This window comes from Mus caroli, unplaced genomic scaffold (genome assembly GCF_978045245.1).
Source record: "Mus caroli unplaced genomic scaffold, Mus_caroli_1 scaffold_8, whole genome shotgun sequence".
Taxonomy (NCBI): Eukaryota; Metazoa; Chordata; class Mammalia; order Rodentia; family Muridae; genus Mus; species Mus caroli.
The window spans coordinates 39,920,196-39,934,937 of record NW_028227263.1 but is presented as its reverse complement, the minus strand read 5'-3'; the positions used below and the strand labels follow the sequence as shown (position 1 = coordinate 39,934,937).

The 14,742-nt window shown below is 38.9% G+C and overlaps 1 pseudogene; it reads left to right on the top strand.

Annotated features, from left to right (window-relative positions):
- Positions 1–1,631: 1,631 nt before the first annotated feature.
- On the top strand, positions 1,632–2,521 carry LOC110298924 (olfactory receptor 2AG2-like; annotated as a pseudogene).
- The last annotated feature ends 12,221 nt before the right edge of the window (positions 2,522–14,742 follow it).

Sequence of the window (14,742 nt, the reverse complement as noted above, 5' to 3'; positions counted from 1 at the left end):
CAGGAAGGGGCAATGACTGGAATGTAAATAAATGAAATGATTAAAAAATATTTGTCTAAAACAGTACAAACTATTTAGACTGTACATGAAGTATACCAAAAGGAGATAATTTTAGGGATCATTTACTATAAATACTAGAATATCTCACTGAAAAAAATTTTAATTCGTAAGTAGACATTGTATAAAAGAATGGTTCTATTTCTTGTTTGTTCTCTTGATGGATCCTGCATTCAATGGTGAGAGAAATCTGTCTCCTCAGAGCTGATTCAGAGACAAAGAGCTCAGAAAAACAAGCTAGAAAACATGCCCATTAATGTTTTCTTAGATTTTCATTTCCAGGGGAGGCCATTTCAGCTGGGAGATTAGTCCCTCGAAAGACAGCAAAAGAAAAAAGAAGAAAGAAGGCCACGAGCTCAAAAAACATAGTGTGCTCCTCAACAAAGCCTCCGTTTACTACTATGCTCAGGTACGTTTAGGTGGGGCCCTTGGTCAGCTCTTCCAGTTTCTACTTCTTTCATATACCAATGATCTTTGCTTTCAGATGGAAGAAGCAATAAAGGAATCTGAGCATCTGGACCTAAGACCAATTGAATAACTGACAAGGAGCTAAAGGATTTTTTTCCATGAAGCCTGTTAATCAGAAACTTTCTACTCATTCTCAGATATGAGAATTGGAGGACCTCTGGATCCATAGTATACTACCCAAAGACTGTTAGCTGTCTGTCTGCACAGACATCTATCTTCAGAAAACATCTATAGATGAAAGAAAGGAATAAAACAGCCCAGACACTTGACATTAGCAAAACAAACCAATTGGGTACTACTGAAAAGTCACTTCTTCCCTCCTTTGTATTAAGTAACCTCAATCTCCATGCAGTGGAAGTGGAACAGAGGTGGTCAGACACCTAGGCTTCTCATCACCTGCGAATTTGTCTCTCACATAATAAAATGTGTGTAGCCTCTGAGCATTTTATGACAACAAATGGAGTCCAAAGCAGATCCTTAGTAATTAAACTAAATTATCAGAGTTGTTACTGCTTTGTGTTCAATTGTCCTTTCAATTACTCTATTTTAGGACTGATAAAGGCATGTCCAGATCCCACAAATGCATGCACCTAGTTTGTTGCAAATATACATCACTTTACACTGTAATAACAGTACATCAGTTTTTGCAAAGGTGCCATTATTAAGCACTTAAGTAATAAGAACATATAATGCTTTACTATGACATTTATGTGTAGTGGTGTACTAGTGTACCCTTGTGTGCTCCTTACTAGTACTTCCATGTGCTGATGTCCTGCTTCCTTGAGTCCTGCTGTACTATTACGTCCTATGCATTTCTGTTCTAGTACATGTGAATGGCTGTACTGGGACATCTATATGCTCTACATTCTGAGAATCTTGTAGTCTAGAATTGAGCACCTCATTTTTAGGAGTAATTTCAATACCCATCTTCAGAACATTTATCAAGATATAATTAAAAGCCAAATTTAGATATTAGCAAGTAAAGTTATTTATACATAAAAATAGCATTTTACTGGAGTATCAAAGTGCTAACATAAAAGCTAGTTCTATAATAATAAAATTCAATTGACTCTTCTGTTTCTAGGCAGCTAAACATATCACTCAAAATGGAGTTTAGGAACTCAACGATGGGCAATGGCTTCATCTTAGTGGGGATTCTGGATGACAGTGGCTCTCCTGAACTGCTCTGTGCCACAATCACAGCCCTGTACATGTTGGCTTTAACCAGCAATAGAGTGCTACTCCTGGTCATCACTATGGATGCCTGGCTCCACGTGCCCATGTATCTCCTACTTGGACAGCTGTCTCTCATGGACCTCCTCCTCACATCAGTTATCACTCCAAAGGCTGTCATGGATTTTCTGCTCAAAGACAACACCATCTCCTTTGCAGATTGTGCCCTTCAGATGTTTCTAGAACTGGTACTGGGTAGTGCAGAGGACCTCCTTCTGGCCTTTATGGCCTATGACAGGTATGTGGCCATTTGTCATCCTCTAAATTACATGATCTTCATGAGACCAAGTGTCTGCTGGTTCATAGTTGGTACTATCTGGATCCTGGCATCAGTGATAGCCCTAGGATTTACCATCTACACTATGAATTATCCCTTCTGTAAATCCCGGCAGATCAGACACCTGTTCTGTGAGATTCCTCCATTGCTGAAGCTCTTGCTGTTATTCTGACCTCCTATGTACGAATTCTGTTTACTGTACTCCACATGCCCTCAAATGAGGGCAGGAAGAAAGCCCTTGTCACCTGTTCTTCTCATCTGATTGTGGTTGGAATGTGGTATGGGGGTTCTTCACTCATGTATGTCCTTCCCAGTCAATTCCACAGTCCCAAACAAGACAATATCCTCTCCATTTTCTATACTGTTGTCACTCCAGCTCTGAATCCCCTCATCTATAGCCTGAGGAATAAGGAGGTCACAGGGGCTTTAAGGAGAATTTTTGGAAAATGGTTGGGGCCAGCCCACTTTCTAGGTATTTCTTTCTAATAGCTACCTTCTAATCTTACTTCTTCCTTAAAGTCAGATTTTACTATTAATATGTTGATTTAAAAGTATGAGAATGAAACATCTCTTATTAAATACTTTTTGTCTATTTACTCCATGAGATATTTTATAGGATAATTACCCAGAGAAAACTTCTCTGTGTATTCATATGACTCATTTCATTTTAGTCTGGGCAATTAATTATCTCAGCCAGTTATATTCACATAAAATGTTTCTTCACACTGAGATATTTTCTTCCTTATTGTATAATGGCCTTACAGAGCAATGATGAGGAGATTCACATCTGCTGTCAGAGTATAGCTGTTCAAACTCAGTGTAACTTTCTTGTTTAACTTAAAACATGTACATAGCCTTTCTCAACCAGGTCTTTAAGTTATAAATTCTATGTAATAAAACACCTATTTTATGCCATTGTTGTGAGAGCTAATTAGACAATACCCAAAAAGACTTTCAGTGAAAAAATATCATGATTACTTTCTGGAATGTGATGATTATATCATGAATTTTAACAATCATAAAGCCAAAATTGTGCTGAGGTTGTGATAGAATATGACTTTACATTGTTTTGTAAAATAACTATCTATTTTGTTGCTATTAAACATGAGCACTAGAATTTCTGGGAATTTTAACTGGTTTCTAGAAGTGGCCTCCAAAAGCTCACAGAATAAAGGTGTGTTGAATCCAGGAAAGTATAAAGGGGGAAAAAAAAGATCTTCAGAGGAATCTGCGCAGAGGACCCTAAGGTCCCCAGTACACTCTCCACACTGCAGTCACCCTAGCACACCTGGGTCCTTGAGATCACTGGTGAGTGGAATGCAACATCAGTCCCAATAAAACCTAGAGGGTCTTGTGCTAGCAGGAACAGGAACAAAGGACAGCTGTCTGACCAGTGGCTGGGGTTCTTTCCGGTCAGCGCCACCCCTGCACCATCTTTGATATGATCTCGGTGAAGGGCACCAAGATCTCCAGAGGTCTTTCCACGCTGCAGGCACCCTAGCACACCCAGAACCCTGAGATCAGTGGTGAGTGGAACGCAACATCAATTCCAGAAAACCAGAGAGTCTTGTGCTAGGAGCAACAGGATGGCAGAGGCAGGCAGATTTCTGAGTTTGATGCCAGCCTGGTCTACAAAGTGAGTTCCAGGACAGCCAGGGCTATATAGAGAAACCCTGTCTCAAAAACAAAACAAAACAAAACAAAAAGACAAACAAACAAACAAACAAAACAAAACAAACAAACAAAAAAGCAACAGGATCAAAGAACAAAGGCAGGCCATAGCACACCCAGAATCTTGGGATCACTGAGACCAGTCTATGCAGGTAAGCACTTGGGCAGCAGAAGCAACAGAGCTTCTTGGACAGGGTTCCTTCCAGCCTTCATTCTCAGCCAAGAGACAGAGCTAAAACCCAGACCACTGGACACCTTCCCTGACAAAGAAGAGTCAGCCTCCAGGGAGAGCTCTGACCCAAGGACTCAGAAGATGGATCAGAGTTCCACACTTCTGGACACTGTACCTGCAAGAGGAGAGCTTGCCTGCAGAGAGTGTTCTGCCAACTGAGACACAGGAAAGAGGTTGTCTCCCAGGAGTGCTGATAGAGGCTAAAGAAGCACAGGAGGAACAAGCTCCAGCCAGAGACAGCTAGAACATCTAGCACCAGAGATTACCAGGTGGCAAAAGGCAAATATAAGAATCTTACTAAAAGAAACCAGGACCACTGGGCATCATCAGAACCCAGGACGCCCACCACAGTGAGTTCTGGATACCCCAACATACACGAAAAGCTAGACTCAGGTATAAAATCATATCTTATGATGCTGGTAGAGAATTTTAATTAGGGCATTAATAACTCACTTAAAGAAATACAGGAGAACACTGCTAAACAGGTAGAAGCCCTTAAAGAGGATGCACAAAAATCCTTCAAGGAATTACAGGAAAACGCTGCTAAACAGGTAGAAGACCTTAAAGAGGAAACACAATAATCCCTTAAAGAACTATAAGAAAACACAACCAAACAGGTGATGGAATTGAACAAAACCATCCAAGGTCTAAAGACTGGAAGTAGAAACAATGAAGAAAACACAAAGGGAGACAACTCTGGAGATAGAAACCCTAGGAAAGAAATCAGGAACCATAGATGCAAGCATCAGCAACAGAATACAAGAGATGGAAGAGAGAATTTCAGGTGCAGAAGATTCCATAGAGAACATGGCCACAACAATCAAAGAAAATACAAAATGCAAAAAGATCATAACCCAGAACATCCAGGAAATCCAGGATACAATGAGAAGACCAACCCTAAGGATAATAGGTATAAATGAGAATGAAGATTTTGAACTTAAAGGGCCAGCAAATATCTTCAAAAAAATCATAAAAGAAAACTTCCATAACCTAAAGAAAGAGATGCCCATGAACATACAAGAAGCCTACAGGACTCCAAATAGACTGGAAAAAAAAGAAATTCCTCCTGACACATAATAATCAGAACAACAAATGCACTATATGAAGACAGAATATTAAAAGCAGTAAGGGAAAAAGGTCAAGTAACATATAAATGCAGACCTATTAGAATTACACCAGACATCTCACCAGAGACTATGAAAGCCAGAATATTCTGGACAGATGTTATACAGACCCTAAGAGAATACAAATGCCAGCCCAGGCTACTATACCCTGCTAAATTCTCAATTACCATAGAAGGAGAGACCAAAGTACTCAATGACAAAATCAAATTGACACAATACCTTTCCTCGAATCCAGCCATTCAGAGGATAATAATGGGAAAACATCAACACAAGGACCGAAACTGCATCCTAGAAAAAGCAAGAAAGTAATCCTTCAACACACCTAAAAGAAAACAGCCACAAGAACAGAATCTCAACTCTAACAATAACAACAACAAAAATCAGGAAGCAACAATGACTTTTCCTTAATATATCTTAATATCAATGGACTCAACTCCCCAATAAAAAATAATGACAGACTGGCGACATAAACAGTACCCAACTTTTTGCTGCTTACAGGAAACCCACCTCAGGAAAAAGGACAGACACTACCTCAGGGTAAAAGACTGGAAAACAATTTTCTAAGCAAATGATCCAAAGAAACAAGGTGGAGTAGCCATTTTAATATCTAATAAAATCAAATTCCAACCTGAAGTTATCAAAAAAGACAAAGAGGGGCACTTCATACGCAAAATAATTAAAATCTTCCAAGATGAAATCTCAATTCTGAATATCTGTGCTCCAAATGCAAGGGCATACACAGTCATTAAAGAAACTAGAGTAAAGTACAAAGCACATATTTCACCTTACAAAATAATAGTGGGAGACTTCAACACCTGACTCTCATCAATGGACAGATCCTGGAAACAGAAACTAAACAGAGACACATTGAAACTAACTGAGTCATGAAACAAATGGATTTAACAGATATCTACAGAACATTTTATCCTAAAACAAAAGGATATACCTTCTTCTCAGCACCTTCTCCAAAATTGACCATATAATTAGTCACAAAACAGGCCTCAACAGATACAAAAATATTGAAATTATCTCATGCATCCTATCAGATCACCATGGACTAAAGCTGATCTTCAATAATAACATAAATAATAGAAATCCAATATTCACGTGGAAGCTGAACAACACTCTACTCAATGATACCTTGGTCAAGGAAAAAAGAAAGAAAGAAATTAAAGACTTTTTTAAGTTTAATGAAAATGAAGCCACAACATACCCAAACTTATGGGACACAATGAAAGCATTCTAAAGTGGAAAACTCAAGTTCTGAGTGCCTCCAAAAAGAAACTAGAGAAAGCATGCACTAGCAGCTTGACAGCACACCTAAAAGCTCTAGAAAAAAAATGAAGCAAATTCACCCAATGGGAGTAGAGGGCAGGAAATAATTAAACTCTGGGTAGAAATCAACCAAGTGGAAAAATAAAAGAACTAATCAAAGAATCAACCAAACCTGGAGCAGGTTCTTTGAGAAAATCAACAAGATAGGTAAACCCTTAGCCAGATTCACTACAGTGCACAGGGACAGTATCCTAATTAACAAAATCAGAAATGAAATAGGAGACATAACAACAGATCCTGAGGAAATCCAAAACACCATCACATCCTAGTACAAAAGACTATACTCAACAAAGCTGGAAAATCTGGATGAAATGGACATATTTCTAGACAGATACCAGGTACCAAAGTTAAATCAGGATAAGATTAATGATCTAAACAGTACCATATCCCATGAAGAAATGAAAGCAGTCATTAATAGTCTCCCAACCAAAAAAGCCCAGGACAAGATGGGTTTACTACAGAATTCTATCAGACTTTCAAAGATGACCTAATTCCAGTTCTCCTCAAACTATTCCACAAAATAGAAACAGACGGTACTCTACCCAATTCATTCTATGAAGCCACAATTACTCTGATACCTAAACCACATAAAGTCCCAACAAAGAAATAAAACTTCAGACCAATTTCCCTTATGAATATTGATGCAAAAATACTCAATAAAACTCTCACTAACCAAATCCAAGATCACATCAAAACAATCATCCATCATGATGAAGTAGGATTCATTCCAGGGATGCAGGAATGGTTTAATATATGGAAATCCATCAATGTAATCCACCATATAAACAAACTCAAAGACAAAAACCACATGATCATCTCGTTAGATGCTGAGACAGCATTTGACAAAATCCAATACCCTTTTATGATAAAATGTGGAGAGCCATGCTTTGAGCAATCACCATTATAAGATGGTGCTGGCTTCCGCTGTGCCTATCTAGTAAACAAGCCTTGTGCGCAAGTGCGAGAGTGAACGCAAGCTTAGTCACTGCCCATCTCGGGGCGTAGTAATGAGGTGATGGGCAAGCAACAAATCAGGAGCTGACACGCCACATCAGGTGCTGAAACGCCACGCTGAGGGCTATATAAGCAGCACCATTTTCCGGGTTCAGGGTCTTCCCTCCTTAAGAAGCAATAAAGCTTGCCACAGAAGAAGCCGGTTGTCCGAGTGTGTTCTTGCCGGCGAGAACGATAGCTTGGGACAATAAAAGTCTTAGAAAGATCAGTAATTCAAGGCAGATACCTAAACAAAATAAAAGCAATCTACAGCAAACCAGTAGCCAACATCAAAGTAAATGGAGAGAAGCTGGAAGCAATCCCATTAAAATCAGGGACTAGACAAGGCTGCCATCTCTCTCCCTACCTAATCAGTATAGTACTTAGAGTCCTAGCCAGAGCAATTCAAAAACAAAAGGAAATCAAGGGGATACAAATTGGAAAGGAAGAAGTCAAAATATCACCTTTTGCAGATGATATGAGAGTATATATAAGTTATCCTAAAAATTTCATCAGAGAACTCTAAACCTGATAAACAGCTTCAGTGAAGTACCTGGATATAAAATTAACTCAAACAAATCAATGGCCTTTCTCTACACAAAGGATAAACAGGCTGAGAAAGGAATTGGGGAAACAACACCCATCACAATACTCACAAATAATATAAAGTACCTTGGTGTGACTCTAACTAAGTAAGTGAAAGATCTGTATGATAAGAACTTCCAGTCTCTGAAGAAAGAAATTAAAGAAGATCTCAGAAGATGATAAGATCTCCCATCCCCATGAATTGGCAGGATCAATATAATAAAAATGGCTATCTTGCCAAAAGCAATCTACAGATTCAATGCAATCCTCATCAAAATACTAACTCAATTCTTCCCTGAATTAGAAAGGGCAATTTGAAAATTCATCTGGAGTATCAAAACCTAGGATAGCAAAAACTCTTCTCAATGATAAAAGAACCTCTGGTGGAATCACCATGCCTGACCTGAAGCTGTGCTACAGAGAAATTGTGATAAAAACTGCATGGTACTGGTACATGGACAGACAGGTAGATCAATGGAATAGAATTGAAGACCCAGAAATGAACCCACAAATCTATGGTCACTTGATCTATGACAAGGGAGCAAAAACCATTCAGTGGAAAAAAGACAGCATTTTCAACAAATGGTGCTGGCACAACTGGCAGTTTTCATGTAGCATAATGCAAATTGATCCATTCTTATCTCCTTGTACTAAGGTCAAGTCTACATGAGTCAAGGAACTCACGTACAACCAGAGAAGAAATAAAGAAAATATAAACTGAGGGAAACCTGTATATGGAAAACCTAGGGAAGAGAACAGGAAGAACAGATACAAAAATCACCAACAGAAAACAGCCATATCAGGCTCCTTTCAGCATGTAGTTCTTGGCATCCACAATAGTGTCTGGGATTGGTAACTGTATAGGGGATGAATCCCCAGGTAGGAAAGTCTCTGCATGGTCTATCCTTCAGTTTCTGCTCTATACTTTATCTCCATACTTGCTCCTGCAGGTATTTTGTTCTCCTTCTAAGAAGGACCGAAGCACCCACACTTTGGTCTTCCTTCTTGAACTTCATGTGGTCTGTGAGTTGTATCTTGATTATTTGGAGCTTTGGGGCTAATATCCACTTATCAGTGAGTGCATACCATGTGTGTTTTTTTGGTATTGGGTTACCTCATTCAGGATGATATTTTCTAGTTCCACCAGTGCCTGACATAATACAGAGGTGAATCCTCACAGCCTACCATTGTACTGAGCACAGGATCTCCAATGAAGGAGCTAGAGTAAGGACCCAAGGAATTAAGTGGTTAGCAGCCCCATAGGAGGAACTACAATTGAACTAGCCAGTATGCCCAGAGCTCTCAGGGACTAAATCACCCACCAAATAGTACATACGCATGGTGGGACTCATGTCTCTAACTGCATATGTAGCAGAGGATGGCCTAGTCAGTCATCAATGGGAGGAGAGGCCCTTGGTCCTGTGAAGGCTCTATGTCCCCAGTGTAGGGGAATACCAGGGCAAGGAAGTGGGTGTAGGTGTGTTGGTGAGCAGGGGTAGGGGATAGCGGGTATTTGGAGCAGATACCAGGAAAGGGGACAACATTTGAATTGTAAACACAGTAAATATTTAATTTTTAAAAGAAAATGAAAAAGAAAAAAGAAAGTATACTTCTTCAAAACCAAAAAAGAAAAAAAAATGGTTACAGAGGTAACTAAACAAACAATTATCAATAGACGAATTTTGAATGTCTGAGAAGCACTTAAAGAAATGTTCAAAGTCCATTGCATCAGAGAAATGCAAATCAAAACAGCTTATAGATTCCATCTTACACCAATCTAAATAGATAAGATAAAAACCAAGTGATAGCACATGCTGGTGAGGATATGGAGTAAGAGAAATAGTCCTCCATTGCTGGTGTGAGTGCAAGTTTGTACAACCACTTTCAGAATCAATTTAGCAGATTCTCGGAGAACTGGGAATAGTTCTACCTCAAAACCCTGGTATACCACTCCTGGGCATATACCCAAAAGATGCTCTACCATCCCACAGGAACACTTGCTCAACTATGTTCATGGAAACTTTATTGGCAATAGCCAGAAACATGAAACAACTCAGATGTTTCTCCACTATAGAATGGATAAAGAAAACATGGTACGTCTACACTGAAGTAGAAGTTTCAGGTGGTATCATGTGATGCAAGTTCATGTGGTGTGTTGCTGTGACAGTCTCAGGTGGTGTTTTCCTAAGGCATGACCCATGAGAGGACATGTAGTGTTTGGAGAGAGTATGAATTGGACTCAATGGACAGGGAACTCAGGCTTTTATAGCTAGCTTTGCAATGCTTCATTGGTCTCAGGTCTTTGTCTTCGCTGATGTTTGCTTTTTTGAGAGAGGCATAGCAGAGAACTTCTTCTGGATACCTAGTTGGTCCTTGTCTCTCCTGCTGACTCCTGCCAATTTGGCAAAGGCCTGAAAGTTTCTGCTGAATTGTACTATTGCTGCTAATTTGTGTTTGTTATTCTGACACTGAATTGGACTGCTGGTATCCTGACAAATAGAATTTGGAATCACCCCCAAAACTACTTCTAAACAGGTTCATATCCCCTTGATTATTTACCATCTTTTCTTCCCTACTTATGGAAGGGTAATTGAAACATTTGAGAACCCTTATTAAAAGTGGGTTTTAGAAATTACAAGTCTACATTACACAATGGAATACTATCCAGGTATTGAAAACAATCACATCATAAATGTTGCAGGCAAATGGATGGAACTTGAGAATATCATTCAGAGTGAGGTAACCCAGACCCAAAAGGATATACATGGTATGTAGTCTCTTATAAGTGACTATTAGCCATAAAATAGAATACACACATGCTACACTGCAAAGACCCAAATACACTAAACAAGAAGGAAGGCCCAAGTTAGAATGCTGGAATGTCACTGGCCCAACTTGAAACCCATACCATGGGCAAGCACCAATTTCTGACACTATTAATGATACTCTGGTATGCTTGCAGACAGAACACTAGCATGGCTGCCCTCTGAGAGCCTCCTTGGAGCAGCTGTCTGAGACAGATGCAGAGACCCACAGTCAAACAGTGGATGGAACTTGGAAAGGCTTTTGGAAGTATTGGGATCAGGATTGCAGACCCCAAAGGAAATGAGACTCTACAGGAAGACCAGGTCAACTAACCTGGACCTTGGGGCTCTCAGAGACTGAACCACCAACAAAAAAGAATGCATTGGCTGGACCTAGTGCCACAACCACATATTTGTAGCAGATGTACAAGCTTGGTCTTCATATGGATCCTGAACAACTAGAGTGGGGTCTATATCAAAATCCATTGCCTGTATATGGGGTATGTTCTTCTAACTGGGCTGTTTTTTTCTGGCCTCTGTGGGAGAAGAAGTGCCTAGTCCCACAGAAGAGAAGGGTAGAAGTGATGGGGGGAAGGATTGTGGGTGACTGGTGGCAGAAGAGGGGCAATGAGTAAGATGTAAAGTGAATAAATAAAAATTTTAAAAAATTAAAAATAAAGAATACTAATGGAACTCATATCTGGTGTTATCATTTTTGTAAATTTTATATATTTAAAATAGAAAATTTTTTGAATTTTTAGAATTAGTTCTGCCCACTTAGTTACTGAATATGATTCTGAGTTCACCATTATTCCCTGTATATTACATCATCTAGAAATTGCTTTTCTTCATCTGAAAGTATTTTTAGGAGTCATTGGAGATCAGCTCTGCATGTTTCAGTTTGTTTTGTTAATTGATGACAGTTCTTCTGTGTAGGCCTGGGTACTAGAGTTCTTCCATGGAGATCTCTGTCCAGGCCGGGTGGGAAGGCTCCAATGAGGGGAAGTGGATGCTGGCAGGGAGATGAAGTCTCTGCCACTATCTAGTGAGTGATGTGGTGGGACCCCAGGTGGCTCCTTGGTAGAGAAGTTCTCTTCCCAAGTGTTACATACAGCTCTTGGAACAAAAGGCTCAGACAAAGGAATAGTTCTCACATACCTTTAATTCACTGAATGGCTTTATATACAGTTTTGGGGGTAAGTTAGGGTTTGACAGCAGGCACCTCTCACTGGCTTGGACTGAGAGTTTTGGGGAAACCTTATTTGCATGTGGGAAGGCTTGGTGTTATTCCTAAATGGCTGATAGCCATGCCTCTCCTGTGGGAGTTGTGGGGGCAATAACAAGAGCCAGGTTCCAGAAGACATGAGAGAACTCCTAAGTGAATTATCACTACCGGGTTCAAGATCTAGCCTCGAATGATCAAAGTAACCAAGCCTGGTTTCCAGGCTGTTTGTGCATAGCCTGTTGCCCCACACTTCTGTGCACAGAAGATCTAGGTATAGAGTTTTATTTCCTAAACACTTTGACACACATCCCTTTCTTCTTTTATTACTGCTATTGATAGACTATTGGTATCTAAATATATTTATATTATGGATAACTGATGTAAACAGAAGAAAATGAACTATCTTAGTAAATATTAAACTTCTAAATTTGTGTGGATCTCATTTAATTTCCTACTTAATATTTGGAAAGCTGATATGTCTTTCTTCAACCATCACTGATGGTAGACAGCTGTAGAAATAAGATAATCACACAGAAAAGCTGTACTGGATCAACAGAGTCAAGGAAAGGCAGATAGCATATCTATATACTTCACATATAACAGCCATATAGATTTAGAAAAGTCTGATTATAGAGGAACAGAAATAAAGAAAGCAATTCTCCACAAAGGTTGGCATACTTATTCTCTTCCTTGGGTCAGAATCTGACCATATTAGAAAGATCTTTGCAGGACTGTTTAGTTAAATATTCAAAAAATGGGGTCACTAAATAACAGCAGGAGATTTTGGACACATTAGCAGTGTCAGGTATGGCTTCTTTCTCATAGAACGCACCTTAAATCCAATTTTTATAAAGACAATTGGTTTCTCCCATAACATTTTTACCACCAAATATGTATGTCACAGGTTTCACAGATGGTAATATGGTGTCATTGGTGATGACCAACTCATAGTACTTCCCAGTAACATGGACACTAGTCAGTAGGGGTGAAGCTTCTAGTTGGGAATGAGATTTTTCCAGGTTCAATGTTTTTGTTTTTCTGTCTTACTGTTTGTTTTGATTTGTGTTTTTGGTTTGTTACTGTTTTGTTTTGCAGAAGTGATTTGGAGAGAGCAAGAAAATGAATCGTGAAATTTGGTGGGTAGTGAGGAAGAAAAGAATTGGAAAGAGTTGTGCGAAGAGAATGAAAAATGTCAAAACTGAAAAAAAATGGCTTTTTAAAAAATTTAAAATGGATTTCAAATATTTCTGGGGAAAACAGGTAGTAAATTCCTATAATCTCAGCACTTTTGAGCCTAAGGGAGTTGGATCCTATATTTCAGAAATGAATTAACCTATGGTCTTAAATCTCATTAAGTGGCAGAAGACATCAGGAAAAATAAGCCAAGAAAAACCCAAGAGGATACCCTAATTTGTTATTTCTTAGACCAGCATCTCTAAACTGGAAATAAGTCCTGTGAAGCTATACACAAAGAAAAGGAGAGAAGTCATGAGATCAGAAGACAAAGTAGCCTGTTCCTAGAGAAGGTCCTGGGTTCCTACTGATTCCACGGACATTCAAGTAAGTCAGCACAGGGCTTGGACAGCTGTTCTAATTTGTATTTATTCCATGCATCTTTTACCTCTCCCTCTATTTGGAAGCAGTGGTAAAGAAAACTGAATATTCGGACCAAAGAGCTGCCTGGAAAATGACAAAAAGCTAGTGGGGCCCCCTTTATATCACAAGCAAAGGGGAAGCATTTTCTACTACTTCCTTTCATATCTGAAAATGGGAAAACCATCATCTTACTTTATAGGAAACGAGTTGAAAACACATAAGCTGCCTGGATGCAATCACTTCCCTCTCAGAGCACACTTGCAGATGAGAGGAAGGAATATAACAGTCCTGACAGCTGATATTACCTAGACCCCTGACACACTGAAGCAACTTTAAAAAAAAAAAAAAACTGCTGTCAAGGACACTACATCTTACCTCAACTGTAGTGAGGCATCTTCAGTTGTTAAGCAGTCCAAAGTAAGCTGAGTTGGTCAGGCAGCTAGGTTTTTTAGAACCTGAAGTAAGGATATGTCTCTCTATTAATAGATACATTGAGCCAATACACAAAATAGAGTTAAATGCAACTGCTAACATCAGAAGTTACGGAACCAGATTTCTTGGTCTCCTTTCCCATTTTCTCTATTTTTATTTATTTATTTTTTTAATATTAGCAAGGATAAAAGGCTTTGAGAGCCTGAGGAGTAGAGATGGTGAGTCTAATAAATCATGGACATGTATGAAATTGTTGAAAGAACAAAATTTACTAAAAAAAAAAAAGTATCATTTAATCCTAAAACATGAAAGACTGACTCAGCTAGAATTGATAGAGATTCTGTGTTATAATCTAGACCAGGGTGCTTTCTCTCTTGGAAAAATCTTAACATAGGCGTTTAGATTTTGTAAATGTTGCTGATTTTGGATAATGATGAAACTTCCCGAAAAGCCATCCAATGCAAAAAGATATTTGTTTAATATTTTCAAACCAATTAACTTTTAAGTTACTAATGGCCCACAGGGAGGGAATCTAATGAATGCTAAAGGACATAAGTCATGCTGAATGATATGTAGAAGCCCAGTTATAAATAGATGATCATTCCTCAAGCCCCATATACATAATTAAAAACATAGAAGCTTCTAAATTGAAATGTAAAAAAATTCATAACAGTATTTCTTGAAATAATTTTAGAGTTTCATATTCAAAG